Here is a 20,579-nt window from a genome sequence, read left to right on the forward strand (position 1 = left end):
CTGGTGCGTGTTGTAGTGACATCCGGGACTCCTAACAACCTTCGGTACATCAAAAAATATAAACTCATAATACCGATCGTCATCGAATGTTAAGCGTGCGGACTGATACGTCTCTGTCATATCTACGTTTCCGGGACTCTAACTTGCATTATTTGAATGGAACTAACCCGGACTGACGCTGTTTTCAGCAGAATTGTCATGGTGTTATTTATGTGCAGAAACAAAAGTTCTCGGAATGACCTGAAACTCCACGGAACTTTTTTTTGGAAAATATTAAAAATACTGGTGAAAGAATCAAGGCCAGGGGGCCCACACCCTGTCCACGAGGGTGGAGGGCGCGCCTGCCCCCCTGGGGGCGTCCCCCTGCCTCGTGGGCCCCCTGGAGCTCCACCGACCTCAACTCCAACCCCACATATTCGTGTTCGGGGAGAAAAAAATCAGAGAGAAAGATTCATCGCGTTTTACAATACGGAGCCGCCGCCAAGCCCTAAACTATCTCGGGAGGGCTGATCTGGAGTCCGTTCGGGGCTCCGGAGAGGGGAATCCGTCGCCGTCGTCATCATCAACCATCCTCCATCACCAATTTCATGATGCTCACCGCCATGCATGAGTAATTCCATCGTAGGCTTGCTGGACGATGATGGGTTGGATGAGATTTATCATGTAATCGTGTTAGTTTTGTTAGGGTTTGATCCCTAGTATCCACTATGTTCTGAGATTGATGTTGCTATGACTTTGCTATGCTTAATGCTTGTCACTAGGGCCCGAGTGCCATGATTTCAGATCTGAACCTATTATGTTTTCATGAATATATGTGAGTTCTTGATCCTATCTTGCAAGTCTATAGTCACCTACTATGTGTTATGATCCGGCAACCCCGAAGTGACAATAATCGGGACCACTCCCAGTGATGACCGTAGTTTGAGGAGTTCATGTATTCACTATGTGTTAATGCTTTGGTCCGGTACTCTATTAAAAGGAGGCCTTAATATCCCTTAGTTTCCATAAGGACCCTGCTGCCACGGGAGGGTAGGACAAAATATGTCATGCAAGTTCTTTTTCCATAAGCACGTATGACTATATTCGGAATACATGCCTACATTACATTGATGAATTGGAGCTAGTTCTCTGTCACCCTATGTTATGATTGTTACATGATGAACCGCATCCGGCATAATTCTCCATCACCGATCCAATGCCTACGAGCTTTTCACATATTGTTCTCCGCTTATTTAATTTTCCGTTGCTACTGTTATAATCACTACAAAACCCAAAAATATTACTTGCTATCGTTACCGTTACTTCCATATTACTTTGCTACTAAATACTTTGCTGCAGATACTAAGTTATCCAGGTGTGGTTGAATTGACAAGTCAACTGCTAATACTTGAGAATATTCTTTGGCTCCCCTTGTGTCGAATCAATAAATTTGGGTTGAATACTCAACCCTCGAAAACTGTTGCGATCCCCTATACTTGTGGGTTATCAAGACTATTTTCTGGCGCCGTTGCCGGGGAGCATAGCTCTATTCTTTGAGTTACTTGGGATTTATATCTGCTGGTCACTATGAAGAACTTGAAAGACGCGAAAACAAAAATTTATCCCTCAACTACGAGGGGAGGTAAGGAACTCCCATCTAGCTCTGCACTTGATTCACCTTCTGTTTTGAGTAAGCTTGCGACATCTAAACCTGCTTCTGCTATTAATTCTGATATGTCGCATGTTATTGATGATGCCACTTCTGCTATGCATGATACTTATGATGAAACTACTTCTATACTTCTGCTATGCAATGATAGAAGTGATCTTAAGAAATTATTAGCTAAGCTGGAAGAAAAAACTCTAAATGCTAGAATGAAATATGATCCTGCTTATGCTACTTTACTTATCTTTGTTACCGATAAGGATTATGAATTCTCCGTTGATCCTGCTATAATTACTTTGGTTGAATCTGATCCTTTTTATGGCTATGAATCTGAAACTGTTGTGGCACATCTTACTAAATTAAATGATATAGCCACCCTATTCACTAATGATGAGAAAACTCGCTACTATTATATCCTTAAAATATTTCCGTTCTCATTAAAGGGTGATGCTAAGATATGGTTTAATTCTCTTGATCCTGGTTGTGTGCGTAGTCCCCAGGATATGATTTATTACTTTTCTCCTAAATATTTCCCTGCTTATAAGAAACAAGCTGCTTTAAGGGAAACATATAATTTTGTGCAAATTGAAGAAGAGAGTCTCCCACAAGCTTGGGGGAGGCTTCTCTAATTACTTAATGCTTTGCCTAATCATCCTCTCAAGAAAAATGAAATACTTGATATCTTTTATAATGGACAAACCGATGCTTCCAGAGACCACCTGGATAGTTGTGCTGGTTGTGTTTTCATGGAAAGAACACCAGATGAAGCTGAAATTTTATTGAATAATAGTATCACCAATGAAAATAATTGGACACTTCCTGAACCAACTCCGAAGAAAAGGGGTGTTCTATTCCTCAGTCCTGAAGACATGCAAAAGGCAAAGATATCTATGAAAGAAAAAGGTATAAAAGCTGAAGATGTTAAGAATTTACCTCCTGTTGAAGAAATACATGGTCTTAATTTACCGCCTATTGAAGAAACACATGGTCTTGATAACCCGACGCAGGTAGTAAAGGTAAATTCTCTCTATAGATATGATAAAGCTGAAATCCCTCCTACTAAGTTTGCTAGCCAATGTTTGGATGAGTTTGATAATTTTATGGTTAAGCAAGAAAACTTCAATGCTTATTTTGGTAGAGAATTAAAACGCAATGCTTATATGATTGAACACTTGAGTGATTATATGTCTAGAGTTAAAGGTGAACTTAAACTCATTAGTAAACATGCTTCTATGGTTACCACTCAAGTAGAACAAGTACTTAAAGCTCAGAATGATTTGCTCAATGAATTAAATAGTAAGAATAATGATTTTGCTGTTAGAGTGGCTACTAGAACTGGTAAAATGACTCAGGAACCTTTGTATCCTGAAGGCCATCCTAAGAGAATTGAGCAGGATTCTCAGAGAAATAATATTGATGCACCTAGTCCTTCTAAAAAGAAGAAAAAGAAAAATGATAGAACTTTGCATGCTTCTAGTGAACCTGTTGTAGACACACCTGAGAATCCCAATGATATTTCTATTTCTGATGTTGAAACACAATCTGGTGATGAACATGAACCTAGTAATAATGTTAATGACGAAGTTCATGTTGATGCTCAACCTAGCAATGATAATGATGTAGAAATTGAACCTGCTGTTGATCTTGATAACCCACAATCAAAGAATCAACGTTATGATAAGGGAGACTTTGTTGCTAGGAAGCACGGTAAAGAAAGGGAACCATGGGTTCATAAACCCATGCCTTTTCCTCCGAAACCATCCAAGAAGAAGGATGCTGAGGATTTTGAGCGCTTTGCTGAAATGATTAGACCTATCTTCTTGTGTATGCATTTGACTGATATGCTCAAAATGAATCCTTATGCTAAGTACATGAAAGAAATTGTCACTAATAAAAGAAACATACCGGAAGCTGAAATTTCCACCATGCTTGCTATACTTTTAAGGGTAGAATACCAAAGAAACTTGGAGATCCAGAAGTACCAACTATACCATGCTCCATTAAAAGAAACTATGTTAGAACTGCTTTATGTGATCTTGGAGCCGGTGTTAGTGTTATGCCTCTCTCTTTATATCGTAGACTTGACTTGAATAAGTTGACACCTACTGAAATATCTTTGCAAATGGCTGATAAATCAACTGCTATACCCGTCGGTATTTGTGAGGATGTGCCTGTTGTGGTTGCAAATGTTACTATTTTAACGGACTTTGTTATTCTTGATATTCCCGAGGACGATAGTATGTCTATTATTCTTGGAAGACCCTTTTTGAATACTGCAGGGGATGTTATTGATTGCAACAAAGACAATGTCACTTTTCATGTTAATGGTAATGAGCATATGGTACACTTTCCGAGGAAACAACCTCAAGTTCACAATATCAATTCTATTGGAAAAATTCCATCGATTATTTTTGGAGGTTTTGAATTTCCTCTTCCCACTGTCAAAAAGAGATATGATATTCTTATTATTGGGGACGTGCATATCCCCGTTGAGGTAATATAGTGTTATTCAAAATTTCTCCAGTTTCATGCAATTCGGAATGAGTTTGTTAACAAGACCTGATCAACCTTGTTAGTGGATTCCTTTTGATGAGCATGAGCTGGATGAAGTTAGAAAGCACAACCTTCTGTACCCTCCTTTTACTTTCTGTTATTTAGTTGAAATAAAGTAAAAATTAGTATTTTCTGTCTGTTTTCTGAATTATCCATGCAATAAAAAATACCCCGAAAATAAAAGTTCTCCAAATGCCCTGTCAATTTAATATGATTTTTTCTGAAATATTTGAGAATATCTGGCACTGAGAACATAGCAGGGGAGTAAGCACCTGGCCACGAGGGTCCAGGGCGCGCCCACCCCCTTGGCGTGCCCCCCTGCCTTGTGGGCCCATGGTGGCTCCCCTCCACTTATTCCTGCACCCACACACTTCTTCTACCTCCCAAAAAAATCACCAACCATCTCAAGCACGAGTTCTAGCTCATTTTGCTGCAATTTTCGATCTCCTTGCTCAAAGCACCTCTCACAAAACTGCTTTGGGGGATTGTTCCTTGGTATGTGACTCCTCCAATAGTCCAATTAGTTTTTGTTCTAGTGCTTTATTCATTGCAAATTTGTGCTGCCTAGGTGACCATGTTCTTGAGCTTGCATGTCAAATTTATATGGTTCCAAGTAGTTCTAATGCATGATATAGTCTCTAGGCACTTGTGGGAGTAGTCGCTATCAATTTTGTTGAGCTTGGTTCACTTTTATTTGAAGTTACTAAAAATTTCAGAAATTTTTCAAAGGAAGAAATATGTTTAGGAAAATGTATCAAGGTGGTCCTTCAAGGAAGCAAGGACTCAGGCTTGCAATGCGTGATACCGATGATGAACCACCAAGGGACGCTCCAGTGTGGGCTTGTGAATGGCCTTCAGAAGACTTATGGATCGAGCGGGAACCAAGGAAGAATATAACGCATATTTGCGTAACGCTGATCTTGTGAGCTTCGAGGCAGAAAAGTGCCGTCAGTATCACTATCTCACTAGTTCCTTTGTGAGGAGGTTTGAATTGTCATCTTCACGCAATTCTCAAACTGTCCTATTTGATCTTTATGAAAATTCTTATACTATGGACTTAGAGGATTTTACCACTGCTTGCAAACTTCCACAATGGGGTAGTGCTAGTGAACCTCGCAAATCTGAATTTAGAGATTTTCTTGCTAGTATAACTATGGGGGAATCTAGAGACATAGCACAAGCTACCATAGGGAGCATTCATTTTTCTGCTATACATTATTTTGCTCTCTTCATAGGTAGGTGCATAAATGGTAATGATGAAGCATGTCACATGTGTGTCCCTGACCTCAGTGTTCTCAGGAGTGCTGTGTTAGGAGATAAATCTTATAATTTGGAAGTCATTGTTGCACGTAGGTTGCATCATAATAGATTTAATGGAGATTTCTTTGATGGAATTTATGCAACCCGTATAGCTAATTTTCTTGGTATAACCATACGTGAGGATGATATTGAGTTGCCTCCTGCTTATTTGGATTATGAGGCTATGGTTCGTCATCATTTTGTTGAGAGGAACGATCAGTTCCTCCAGTACCGACTAATCATTGACAGACGACACACCTATCACGTCGCTCTCCCTGCTTCTACTTTCTTTGACTTTCAGGCAAAAGGGAGATATTTTATAACCAGAGAGGAGGCGGAAGAGTATAAGAGGAGGGCTGAGATAGCTCGCCTCCAAGCTGCAGCCCACGATGCAATGACTGCTGCATCTCAGTACGACGCCAACTACAACTTTGGATATCCGTCAGGCCATCCGTGGCAATAAACCAACTTAGGCCAAAAGTCTAAGCTTGGGGGGGGGGTACGTATTTCTCACCGACGTTACATTTATGTTCACACACTCATTGCTAGTTGTCGGTGCTCATACTTTTTCACTGTAATATCCATGCTAGTTTATTTTTCTTTTTCTTGCTTTCTTCTTGTGTGTTTGATAAATTTTAAGAAAACAAAAAAAATTAGCAGCAGCGTTTAGCTAGTTTACCTTTCTTGCTGTAGTAGTAATAATTAAAAGAAAACCCAAAAAGATTTCTCGTTCTTCTTTTGCTTGTTGGGAGCTTTCCCGTGTAAATAGTTTTATTTCTTTTCTTTTCTTTGGGGTCGATAGGAGAAGACCATGATTAAATTGTTAAAGTGGCTCTTATTCATTATTGTTGATTTAACCAAGAGCCCATATTGCCTTGTCTTCTCCTGTTTATTGAATAATTGCATATTCCAGCTTAGTCCAATGCACGTGCACTATTATTATTATTCACATCGTTCAGTCGCGCAAGTGAAAGGCAATTATGACGATATATGATGGACTGAGTGAGATGAGAGAAGCTGATATGAACTCGACCTCTCTTGTTTTTGTAAATATGATAAGTTCATCGTTCCTGATTCAGCCTATTATGAATAAACATGTTTGCAATGACAATTAGAGATTATAGTTGCTTATGCCATGCTTAATTAGCTAGGAGTTTATAATGATTTACCTTGCGTGCCAACATGCTATTAAAATGGCTGTGATGTGGTATGATGGGGTGGTATCCTCCTTTGAATGATTCAAGTGACTTGACTTGGCACATGTTCACGCATGTAGTTGAAACAAATCAACATAGCCTTCACGATATTTATGTTCATGGTGGATTATATCCTACTCATGCTTGCACTCAATGTTTATTAATGCATGTTCATGACTGTTGTCGCTCTCTAGTTGGTCGCTTCCCAGTCTTTTGCTAGCCTTCACATGTACTAAGCGGGAATACTGCTTGTGCATCCAATCCCTTAAACCCCAAAGTTATGCCATATGAGTCCACTATACCTTCCTATATGCGGTCTACCTGCCGTTCCAAGTAAATTTGTATGTGCCAAACTCTAAACCTTCAAATGAAATTCTGTTTTGTATGCTCGAATAGCTCATGTATCAACTAGGGTTGTCCTTATCTTCCATGTTAGGCGGGTTGTTCTCAAGAGGAGTGGACTCCGCTCCTCACTCACGAGAAAATGGTTGGTCACCGGGATGCCCAGTCCCATGCTTTATGCAAGTCAAATCAAAATAATTGCAAACAAAACTCCCCCGGGACTGTTGTTAGTTGGAGGCACTCGTTGTTTCGAGCAAGCCATGGATTGATGCTTGTTGGTGGAGGGAGAGTATAAACTTTACCATTCTGTTTGGGAACCGCCTATAATGTGTGTAGCATGGAAGATATCGCCATCTGTTGGTTGTTATGTTGACAATGAAAGTATGCCGCTCAAAATATTATTTATCTCTGCTTTAAAATCGAGCTCTGGCACCTCTACAAATCCCTGCTTCCTTCTAAGAAGGGCTTATCTATTTACTTTTATGTTGAGTCATCACCCTCTTATTACAAAGCACCAGCTGGAGACCACCGCTGTTATTTGCGTCCATTACTATTAATTTATATTGGGTATGACTATGGCTGGATCTCTTTTACCATGAATTACAATGTTTAGTCAGTCCTTGATCTTTAAAGGTGCTCTGCATTTATGTTTTGCGGTCTCAGAAAGGGCTAGCGAGATACCATCTTGTTATATCATATCATGATTGTTTTGAGAAAGTGTTGTCATCCGAGATTTATTATTATTGCTTGCTAGTTGATTACGCCATTGATATGAGTAAACATGAGACCTAAATGTTATTGTGAATGTGGTTAGTCATAATCTTTGCTGAAAACTTGAATGCTGGCTTTACATATTTACAACAACAAGAGCAAACAGAGTTTGTAAAAGTTTTTCTTTATCACTTTCAGTTTATCAACTGAATTGCTTGAGGACAAGCAAAGGTTTAAGCTTGGGGGAGTTGATACGTCTCCGTCGTATCTACTTTTCCAAACACTTTTGCCCTTGTTTTGGACTCTAACTTGCATGATTTGAATGGAACTAACCCGGACTGACGCTGTTTTCGGCAGAATTGCCATGGTGTTATTTATGTGTAGAAACAAAAGTTCTCAGAATGATATGAAACTCTACGGAACTTATTTTTGGAAAATATTAAAAATACAGGCGAAAAAATCAAGGCCAGGGGGCCCACACCCTGTCGACGAGGGTGGGGGCGCGCCTGCCCCCCTGGGCGCGTCCCCCTGCCTCGTGGGCCCCCTGGAGCTCCACCGACCTCAACTCCAACTCCATATATTCGTGTTCGGGGAGAAAAAATCAGAGAGAAAGATTCATTGCGTTTTACGATATGGAGCCGCCGCCAAGCCCTAAACTCTCTCGGGAGAGCTGATCTGGAGTCCGTTCGGGGCTCCGGAGAGGGGAATCCGTCGCCATCGTCATCATCAACCATCCTCCATCACCAATTTCATGATGCTCACCGCCGTGCGTGAGTAATTCCATCGTAGGCTTGCTGGACGATGATGGGTTGGATGAGATTTATCATGTAATCGTGTTAGTTTTGTTAGGGTTTGATCCCTAGTATCCACTATGTTCTGAGATTGATGTTGCTATGACTTTGCTATGCTTAATGCTTGTCACTAGGGCCCGAGTGCCATGATTTCAGATCTGAACTTATTATGTTTTCATGAATATATGTGAGTTCTTGATCCTATCTTGCAAGTCTATAGTCACCTACTATGTGTTATGATCCGGCAACCCCAAAGTGACAATAATCGGGACCACTCCCGAAGATGACCGTAGTTTGAGGAGTTCATGTATTCACTATGTGTTAATGCTTTGGTCTGGTACTCTATTAAAAGGAGGCCTTAATATCCCTTAGTTTCCATAAGGACCCCGCTGCCACGGGAGGGTAGGACAAAAATATGCCATGCAAGTTCTTTTCCATAAGCACGTATGACTATATTCGGAATACATGCCTACATTACATTAATGAATTGGAGCTAGTTCTCTGTCACCCTATGTTATGATTGTTACATGATGAACCGCTTCCGGCATAATTCTCCATCACCGATCCAATGCCTACGAGCTTTTCACATATTGTTCTCCGCTTATTTACTTTTCCGTTGCTACTGTTATAATCACTACAAAACCCAAAAACATTACTTTGCTATCGTTACCATTACTTCCGTATTACTTTGCTGCTAAATACTTTGCTGCAGATACTAAGTTATCCAGGTGTGGTTGAATTGACAAGTCAACTGCTAATACTTGAAAATATTCTTTGGCTCCCCATGTGTCGAATCAATAAATTGGGTTGAATACTCTACCCTCGAAAACTGTTGTGATCCCCTATACTTGTGGTTTATCACGGACCCTACGAGTTCGAGAACTATGTAGACATGACCGAGACTCATCTCCGGTCAATAACCAACAGCGGAACCTGGATGCTCATATTGGTTCCTACATATTCTACGAAGATCTTTATCGGTCAAACCGCATAACAACATACGTTGTTCCCTTTATCATCGGTATGTTACTTGCCCGAGATTCGATCGTCGGTATCTCAATACCTAGTTCAATCTCGTTACCGGCAAGTCTCTTTACTCGTTCCGTAATGCATCAGCCCGTAACTAACTCATTAGTCACATTGCTTGCAAGGCTTATAGTGATGTGCATTACCGTGAGGGCCCAGAGATACCTCTCCGACAATCGGAGTGACAAATCCTAATCTCGTTCTATGCCAACTCAACAAACACCACCGGAGACACCTGTAGAGCATCTTTATAATCACCCAGTTACGTTGTGACATTTGATAGCACAGTAAGTGTTTCTCCGGTATTCGGGAGTTGCATAATCTCATAGTCATAGGAACATGTATAAGTTATGAAGAAAGAAATAGCAATAAACTAAACGATCATAGTGCTAAGCTAACGGATGGTTCAAGTCAATCACATCATTCTCTAATGATGTGATCCCGTTCATCAAATGACAACTCATGTCTATGGTTAGGAAACTTAACCATCTTTGATTAACGAGCTAGTCAAGTAGAGGCATACTAGTGACAATCTGTTTTGTCTATGTATTCACACATGTACTAAGTTTCCGGTTAATACAATTCTAGCATGAATAATAAACATTTATCATGATATAAGAAAATATAAATAACAACTTTATTATTGCCTCTAGGGCATATTTCCTTCAATGCAAGTGTTTGTTAGTTTGTGCAGGTGTATCTATTGGGGACTTGCTTGTTCCTCCTACTGGATTGAAACGTTGGTTCTCAAATTGAGGGAAATAGTTATCTCTACTTTGCTGCATCACCCTTTCCTCTTCAAGAAAAAAACAACGCGAACTCAAGAAGTAGCAGCCATTGCATGTAGAGAAGCTCTCTCCTTGGCAGAGGATCTCCTCCTTCAGATATTTGTTGTGGGTCCGGATTCCAAGCAAGTTGCAACGGACATTCAGAAGGGCCCCAAGGAAGCTTTGGGCAAATTATCAAAGAAATCAAGTTGAGATCAAAGAATTCCAATTGCACATTTCGTTATGAAGGACGAGCTTCTAACTTTGAAGCTCATTCATTAGCCAAGTACGCTTTAACATTAGCTCTGCCACCATGTTTGGCTGGTGCAACCCTACGATATCTTTTGTATTCCAAACTATGTAACATTTGAGCAATAAAGACTTGGCTTTCCTAAAAAAATCATTCATGCATTTTCCCTTCATGTATCTTTTTTTAACACAGTACAGACGCAAACGCTTATATATACACACATACGCTCACCCTTATGAACACACACACGCACACCCTACCCCCATGAGCACCTCGGACAGACTGAGCCAACATGGTATCTTGAGATTTTACGAATTCACCGTAGGCTTCCCGTAGTCGACGGGAACGTCTCCTCCCACTCAAAGCATATCCCCGAAAATCCTGAAATAAATTCAGAATAAATGTGAGCACCAGGATTTGAACTCTGGTGGGTTGGGGATACCACTGTCCTCCTAACCATTCAACCACAGATTGGTTCGCTTCCCTTCAAGTATCCTCTCATTTCTCTGTACAATACATTTTTTAAAGGGGGGTAGCCCCGGGCCTCTACATCAGAGTGATGCATGCAGCCTATTTATTGAATTAAAGTACAGAAACAAGAACTCAGGTCCAGTACTGGCTAACAAACAAAGCCCATAAACAACAAGCAATTATAAAAAGATGCCACAACGACGAAAAATAGGCTATGATGACTAAACACCCAGCCTATTATTAGCTCGCCATCCAAATCGGTTGAAGATAACCCGTGCTACCGTCTTCCACCGGTTGCACCCAGTAACCAAAAGCTCCCCGGAGTCCGCATGAGTAAGTAACGACCAGGTACGGACCAAAGCAGTGGTTCTGAAGATAACCTGCAAAAAGTTGTTAATTTTTTTCGATTAAAGATCATATCATTTCTACAGCTCCATATATCCCAAAGTAGTGCATATATCCCTATGCGAATATGTCCCGCAATATTTAAATCCACTCCATGTAACCACATCCCAAATAACGTGTTGATGCTAATAGGAGGATTCACGTTGAAGGCTATATGAAGAGTACGCCAAAGAAGTTTGGCTAACGGACAATCTAGAAAGAGATGTTAAGTCGTCTCATCATGGTCACAAAAACAGCATCGGGAACTACCGCCCATCTTCGATTTACCAAGTTACTTTTTGTTAATATCACTCCCTTGTGCACAAATCGCATGAAGATTTTAATTCTAAGCGGTACTTTAATCTTTCAGATGTAGAGAGACCTCGGGATTGGCCCAGAATCAATTAGGTTCAAGTACATAGATTTCACTGAGAAACTACCGTTCGTAGATAGTTTCCATGAATGGTATCTGGTCGGTCCGAAAGCTGAACATCCATCAACCTGCGGACCAAATGGAGGCAAGAGTTCCATCGCTCCCCCACCAGAGACCTCTTGAATTGGATATTAAGGGGACCAGTTGTAATACGGTAGCAACATAGGCTTCCTTGCGTTGTACAATATTATACAAAGTGAGATATTGAATGGCTAAGGGCGTGTCTCCTAACCATGCATCTTCCAAATCTAGTCGGGTTACCATTGCCAATAATGAATTTCACCCTATGAAAAAAGGTTTCTTTCCAAAAAGGTGAATCATTAGGTCTAGCGGTAACCTGGGCAAAAGTCTTGGAACGTGGGTACTTATTGCGCAAAATTTGTACCCAAGTTTCCTCAGTCCCAACAGATAATCTAAATAACCATTTGCTTAAGAGACACTTATTTTTAACTTCTAAGTTCTTGATCCCTAACCCACCTTGGTCCTTGGGCCTGCAAATGATATCCCACCTGGCCAATTTGTATTTCTTCTTAACCTCATCAGATTGCCAGAAAAAGCGAGATCGATAGAAATCTAATCTTTTCCGAACCCCTACCGGTACTTCAAAGAATGATAAAATGAACATCGTCAAACTAGTAAGCACTGAGTTTATCAACACTAGCCGATCTCCATAAGACATAAGCATTCCTTTCCAGCAACTTAGTCTTTTTTCAAATTGATCTTCAATGCACTTTCACTCCTTATTCGATAATCTGTTGTGGTGAATTGGAATCCCTAAGTAACTGAACGATAGGGACCCCATTTCACAACCGAACAATTGTCTGTAAGCATCCCGTTCCTCTTTGGCTCTCCCAAAGTAGAACAACTCACTTTTGTTGAAATTGATTTTAAGTCCTGACAATTGTTCAAACAAGCAAAGTACTAGTTTTATATTTCGAGCCTTTGCGAGATCATGTTACATTAAAAGAATTGTGTCATCCGCGTATTGTAATATGGACACTCCCCCATCCACAAGATGCGGAACTAGCCCTCCTACTTGGCCATTCTCCTTAACCTGACCAATAAAAGCTGCCAACATGCATGTCTATTACTATGTTGAACAAAGACATGTCCCCCATACAGTACAGTACATGTATGCCTCTGCATGTACCAAATACCTAGTACTCGACTTGTAACCCTGCAGATTGCCCATACCCAGTAGCTAGCAAGTACTAGTAGCTAGTAGTACTGCACCAGAAGTATCGGCCGCGGCGCCTAGTGGGGCGACCTCGCATTGATTTCCACTTAAATTATCCAATGTACTCCTCAATCGGACCTTGCATCGATGCATTCGCCCATCGATGATCGATCGATCTATGGAAGTTGGAAGCCTAAATGAAGGAGCTCCTCCGTCCAGCTACAGAGGACGCCTACGTAGCCGATCCACTTAAGACTGATTCGCTGAAGCAATTATTCGCGATCCACGGGAAAGCGGGCGGCTCCTTAATCCGGCCGGCTTGTCCTCTTTAGTTTAATTTCGGCCTGACGAGCCGTCTGATCGAGAGATCAGACCTGGACGGCCCCGATCAGTGAAGCACACGTGAAGAACCAGTGTGTTATTAAGGTAGAGATGCAGTACCAGCTTGTGCACGCAGTTATTGATCTTGGCACTTGGATCTTTGATGGACCGACAGATAGCTGTTTTTTCTCTCTTCAAGATCAAAGCTAATCGTATCACGGCATCATGGGGTTCTGTAGACTACCATTTAAGGTAGAGGTATAGTATTTGCCAGTGTACTGCATGTCCATTTTTTTTCAAGGCCAGGCTAGTACGATACCGTTTCATCTGGATATCATTAGTGCCAGTGCACGGTATGCTTGGAGATGATCTTGGTTCCATTGTACGTACGTACAGCACAGTTCGAGGCTTCCAGCAACAGCTAGACTGCTACTGGCGCAAGTTCTGAATCCCTATCTGCTTGCTTGCTGGTACTGCAGTCCAGAAGGTAATCAGCCATCGCTAATTGAGCTAGCTAGGCACAGACAAAGTAACTTTTTTGTTTTCTTTCTTCAGTTTTATTTGGTTGGGTACAGTCAGAGAGGCGCATTCCCTAGAAACAATCTTATCCTTGCACTGTCGCGCGCGCGCGCGCACACACCGAAGCTCCACACACACACACAAGAATGTGTGATTGGTTCAGAAGTTGAAAGAAGAAGACTGCAGCATTGCTCTCTAACTGATTGAACTTTTCTTTTTGACGAATAGTCGTTGAACTTTGAACACGACGTATTAGGGACAATTGCTTAGGGACAATTTCTTAGGGACAATTTCGTAACTTTTACCATCACTTTTCCACACTCGCTATACTAACTTTATTGCTTCTTTATCTAAACAGCCCCTAATTTTTATTTACACGCTCTTTATTATCTTGTAAACCTATCCAAAAACACCTAAAAAATACTTCTAGTTTCATACTTGTTTTAGGTAAAGCGAACGTTAAGCGTGCGTAGAGTTATATCGGTGGTCGATAGAACTTGAGGTAATATTTGTTCTATCTTTAGCTCCTCGTTGGGTTCGACACTCTTGCTTATCGAAAGAGGCTACAATTGATCCACTATACTTGTGGGTTATCACGTACGCGTAATGTCGGTCTGAGCCGCTTCATTCAACAATATCGCCGAATCAAAGTATGACATGCTGGTAAGCAGTATGACTATTATCGCCCACAACTCTTTGTGTTGTACTCGTGCATATAACATCTACGCATAGACCTGACTCGGATGCCACTGTTGGGGAACGCAGTAATTTCAAAAAAAAAAATCTACGATCACGCAAAATCTATCTAGGTGATGCATAGCAACGAGAGGGATGAGTGTTGTCCACGTACCCTCGTAGACCGAAAGCGGAAGCGTTATGACAACGCAGTTGATGTAGTTGTACGTCTTCACAATTCAACCGATCTTAGCACCGAAGGTACGGCACCTCCACGATCTGCACACGTTTAGCTCGGTGACGTCCCACAAACTCTAGATCCGGCTGAGGTCGAGGGAGAGTTTCGTCAGCACAACGGCGTGATGACGGTGATGATAAAGTTACTGATGCAGGGCGTCGCCTAACACTACTAGAAAAAGGACCTTATGTGAGACACATTAGTCCCGGTTCGTTTTTGGCCCGGTACTAATGGTACCATCAGTCCCGGTTCGAACGGCTATGCATTAGTGCCGGTTCGTGTTGAACCTTTAGTACCGGTTCGTGCCACGATATGACCGAGGTGGAAATCTGTGAAGGGGGCACCGCACACGGCTAAACAATCAACTTGTGTGTCTATGGGGTGCCCCCTCCCCCGTTTATAAAGGACTGGAGGAGGGGAGGGCCGGCCCTCTCTATGGCGCTCCCAATGGGGGGAGTCCTACTCCTAGTAGGAGTAGGTTTCCCCCATTCCCTAGTTGGAGTAGGAGAAGAAGGAAGAGGGACAGGGAGAGAAGGAAAGGGGGGCCAACCCCCCTCCCAATTCGGATTGGGCTTGGGGGGGGGGGGGGCGCCCCCACCTTGTCCGCCTCCTCCTCTCTTTCACTAAAGCCCAATAAGGCCCATTGACTCCCCGGGGGGTTCCGGTAACCTCCCGGTACTCCGGAAAATGCCCGAACTCATCCGGAACCATTCCGGTGTCCAAACATAGCCTTCCAATATATCGATTTTTATGTCTCGACCATTTCAAGACTCCTCGTCATGTCCGTGATCACATCTGGGACTCCGAACAACCTTCAGTACATCAAAACACATAAACTCATAATACCGATCGTCATCGAACGTTAAGTGTGCAGACCCTACGGGTTCGAGAACTATGTAGACATGACCTAGACTCATCTCCGGTCAATAACCAACAGCGGAACCTGGATGCTCATATTAGTTCCTATATATTCTACGAAGATCTTTATCGGTCAAACCGCATAACAACATACGTTGTTCCCTTTGTCATCGGTATGTTACTTGCCCGAGATTCGATCGTCGGTATCTCAATACCTAGTTCAATCTCGTTACTGGCAAGTCTCTTTACTCGTTCCGTAATGCATCAGCCCGTAACTAACTCATTAGTCACATTGCTTGCAAGGCTTATAGTGATGTGCATTACCGTGAGGGCCCAGAGATACCTCTCCGATAATCGGAGTGACAAATCCTAATCTCGATCTATGCCAACTCAACAAACACCACCGGAGACACCTGTAGAGCATCTTTATAATCACCCAGTTACGTTGTGACATTTGATAGCACAGTAAGTGTTTCTCCGGTATTCGGGAGTTGCATAATCTCATAGTCATAGGAACATGTATAAGTTATGAAGAAAGCAATAGCAATAAACTAAACGATCATAGTGCTAAGCTAACGGATGGTTCAAGTCAATCACATCATTCTCTAATGATGTGATCCCGTTCATCAAATGACAACTCATGTCTATGGTTAGGAAACTTAACCATCTTTGATTAACGAGCTAGTCAAGTAGAGGCATACTAGTGACAATCTGTTTTGTCTATGTATTCACACATGTACTAAGTTTCTGGTTAATACAATCCTAGTATGAATAATAAACATTTATCATTATATAAGAATATATAAATAACAACTTTATTATTGCATATAGGGCATATTTCCTTCAATGCAAGTGTTTGTTAGTTTGTGCAGGTGTATCTATTGGGGACTTGCTTGTTCCTCCTACTGGATTGATACCTTGGTTCTCAAATTGAAGAAAATAGTTATCTCTACTTTGCTGCATCACCCTTTCCTCTTCAAGGAAAAAACCAATGCAAACTCAAGAAGTAGCAGCCATTGCATGTAGAGAAGCTCTCTCCTTGGCAGAGGATCTCTTCCTTCAGATATTTGTAGTGGATCCGGATTCCAAGCAAGTTGCAACGGACATTCAGAAGGGCCCCAAGGCGAAGCTTTGTGCAAATTATCAAAGAAATCAAGTTGAGATCAAAGAATTTCAATTCCACATTTCGTTATGAAGGACGAGCTTCTAACTTTGAAGCTCATTCATTAGCCAAGTATGCTTTAACATTAGCTCTGCCACCATGTTTGGCTGGTGCAACCCTATGATATCTTTTGTATTCCAAACTATGTAACTTTTGAGCAATAAAGATTTGGCTTTCCTAAAAAAAATCATTCATGCATTTTTTCCTTTATGTATCGTTTTTTAACACAGTATAGACGCAAACGCTTATATACGCGCATACGTTCACCCTTATGAATACACACACGCACACCCTACCCCTATGAGCACCTCGGACAGACTAAGCCAACATGGTATCTTGAGATTTTACGAATTCACCGTAGGCTTCCCGTAGTCGACGGGAACGTCTCCTCCCACTGAAAGCATATCCCCGGAAATCCTGAAATAAATTCAGAATAAATGTGAGCACCAGGATTTAAACTCTGATGGGCTGGGGATACCACTGTCCTCCTAACCATTCAACCACAGATTGGTTCGCTTCCCTTCAAGTATCCTCTCATTTCTCTGTACAATACATTTTTTAAAGGGGGTAGCCCCGGGCCTCTACATCAGAGTGATGCATGAGCCTATTTATTGAATTAAAGTACAGAAACAAGAACTCAGGTCCAGCACTGGCTCACAAACAAAGCCCATAAACAACAAGCAATTATAAAAAGATGCCACAATGACGAAAAAATAGGCTATGATGACTAAACACCCAGCCTATTATTAGCTCACCATCCAAATCGGTTGAAGATAACCCGTGCTACCCTCTTCCATCGGTTGCACCCAGTAACCAAAAGCTCCCCGGAGTCCGCATGAGTGAGTAACGACCAGGTACGGATCAAAGCAGTGGTTCTGAAGATAACCTGCAAAAAGTTGTTAATTTTTTTCCGGTTAAAGATCATATCATTTCTACAGTTCCATATATCCCAAAGTAGTGCACATATCCCTATACCAATATGTCCCGCAATATTTAAATTCACTTCATGTAGCCACATCCTAAATAACTTGTTGATGCTAATAGAAGGATGAAGGCTATATGAAAAGTAGGCCAAAGAAGTTTGGCTAATGGACAATCTAAAAAGAGATGTTGAGTCGTCTCATCATGGTCACAAAAACAGCATCGGGAACTACCGCCCCGCTTCGATTTACCAAGTACTCAATCGGACCTTGCATCGATGCATTCGCCCATCGATGATCGATCGATCCGTGGAAGTTGGAAGCTCAAATGAAGGAGCTCCGTCCAGCTACAGCCTACAGAGGACGCCTACGTAGCCAATCCACTTAAGACTGATTCGCTGGAGCAATTTATTCGCGATCCACCGGAAAGCGGGCGGCTCCTTAATCCGGTTTGTCCTCTTTAGTTTAATTTCGGCCTGACGAGCCGTCTGAACGAGAGACCAGACCTGGACGGCCCAGATCAGTGAAGCACACGTGAAGAACCAGTGTGTTATTAAGGTAGAGATACAGTACCAGCTTGTGCACGCTGTTATTGATCTTGGCACTTGGATCTTCGATGGACCGACAGATAGTTGTTTTTTTCTCTCTTCAAGATCAGAGCTAATCCTATCACGGCATCATGGGGTTCTGTAGACCACCAGTGAATCGTACAGTGTTTGCAAGCGTACTGCATGTCCTTTTTTCTAAAGGCCAGGCTAGTACGATATCGTTTCATCTGGATATCATTAGCAGCAGTGCATGCTATGCTTGGAGATGATCTTGGTTCCATTGTACGTACGTACGTACAGCACAGTACGAGGCCTTCCAACAACAGGTAGACTGCTACTCGTGCAAGTTCTGAATCCCCATCTGCTTTCTTGCTGGTACTGCAGTCCAGAAGGTAATCCGACATCGCTAATTTGAGCTAGCCAGCTAGGCACAGGCAAAGTAACTTTTTTGTTTTCTTTCTTCAGTTTGATTTGGTTGGGTATAGTCAGAGAGGCGCAGTATCCTTTTGCTAAAGTTTAACCGGATTTGACCCTCATCCGAAATTATTTCGAGATCTGATCCATTTTGGTACCACCAAGGTCTCTGGAGGTAGCCAACTTATCCACCTCGGCGCAGTGCTGGCCTACCGTCAAGCAGGCTGGCGGTAGCCTTTGTACCCCTACCGCCGATGCATCCGGCGGTAGGTGAGTACACACTGTATCTGATACTTAAAAAAAATTTGCGGTAGGGCGTGCGTTCCTACCGCCAAGGGCCTTGGCAGTAGGCTGTTATACCCAACCGTTATCAACCCTAATGATAGAAAAAAGATTAGATCCCGAAATACTTTTGGATGGGGTCAGATCCGGCTAAAATTTAGCAAAAGGATCAAAACACGAAAATCGGCTACCCTGGATACAATCTTATCCTCACACGCACAAGAGTGTGTGGTTGGTTTGGGAGTTCAAAGAAGAGGACTACGGCATTGCTGGTTAACTACGAATAGTCGTTGAACTCTGAACACGACGTCGGGGTGTCAAAGTCGCCGCTTGATCCTCGACAGCTGACGCGGCAGCCTGCAGGACATGAACGGCATGCGTAGCCGTGCACGCCTGGTTCTTGGATAAGAAGGCATCATTCTAGCAAGGATCGCGGTCGCTGGAGAGACGGAGCTTTCCATGACAGAGAACTTACAAACAAACAAAAATCTCGTACCAATATGTGCTCCCTGATTAATTAATTTCGTGTGACATCTTATTCAGGGCCTCACCAATAACTCTATAACTGATCTCCTAGACTGGCAGGCACGTTCCCTGAAGCTGCAGCCAAATGGATCGTCAGGACTCCAACAATTAGGTAGTGCTAATTGCACGACATGATCAAACTTAACGCTAAATAAACCAACGAGATCGACGTCATTTTCAGATAGTTAGATGTATACCACTAATGTTGGTACCTGCAGGGACTGACAAATTAACTAACTCTTCCCTTGGCAGTTCATCAACACAATTCTCTGTGCCGTAATGGAATGGGCAGTGCTAGCTCTTTCCCGTCTTCCAAGAAAAAAAGATTGTTGCAAAATATGGAACGGCGGCGGCGACGGGGCGTCTTCTTCCCCTCGTGCGATGGGGCGGCGCGGGCCAGCCTCCTCATGCCTGGGCGTGGCACAGGGCATCGCGGCGCAGTGGCGTGGGGTGCCTGTGTGGGTGATGCGGCGGCATGGAGGACTTTGTGGCGGTGGCGACCCAGGGCGGCCCTGAAAGGTGGTGGTAGGTGAAGTCTAGGCCTCTCGCAGCGGCATGCCGTGGCGGTGTCCCTGTTCAAGGCGGATCTGCACGGGTGATCTGGTGACTTTGGCTCCGGATTGGATCTGATCAGCGACGGTGACAAGTGCGCGAGATTCCTCTCGGCGGCTCTCGCGGTTTGGCGAGGTGGGGTGGCGGCCCTCCTCTCAGGTTCCAGTGGTGGCACACGTAGGCAGTGGCCGGTGTTCCAGGGCTCCCACGGTGGCAGTGTTGTTGTGGATGGTTGCCGGATCTGGGTGGCCAGATCTGAGGCTTTGAAGGCAATCTGGACGTGCACATGTTGTCGGTTGGATGCTCATGGGACAGATCCGGGTGAAAACCTGGTCTCCGGCGGGTGGCCGGAGCCGGTGATGGTGACGCCCTCGGAGTCGTTTACTTTTTGAAGGCATCATCGAGATGAAGCTCCCAACTCCTTCCGCTACCTCCACCCAAGATCAGTCGATCGGATGACGGCGGTGCCACTTGTGTCGTTCCTCCTTGGAGGCGTCATTCTTGGAGGTGTGCGTTGGCT

The sequence above is a fragment of the Triticum aestivum genome, chromosome 7D, assembly GCF_018294505.1.
Source record: "Triticum aestivum cultivar Chinese Spring chromosome 7D, IWGSC CS RefSeq v2.1, whole genome shotgun sequence".
NCBI classification, from domain to species: domain Eukaryota; kingdom Viridiplantae; phylum Streptophyta; class Magnoliopsida; order Poales; family Poaceae; genus Triticum; species Triticum aestivum.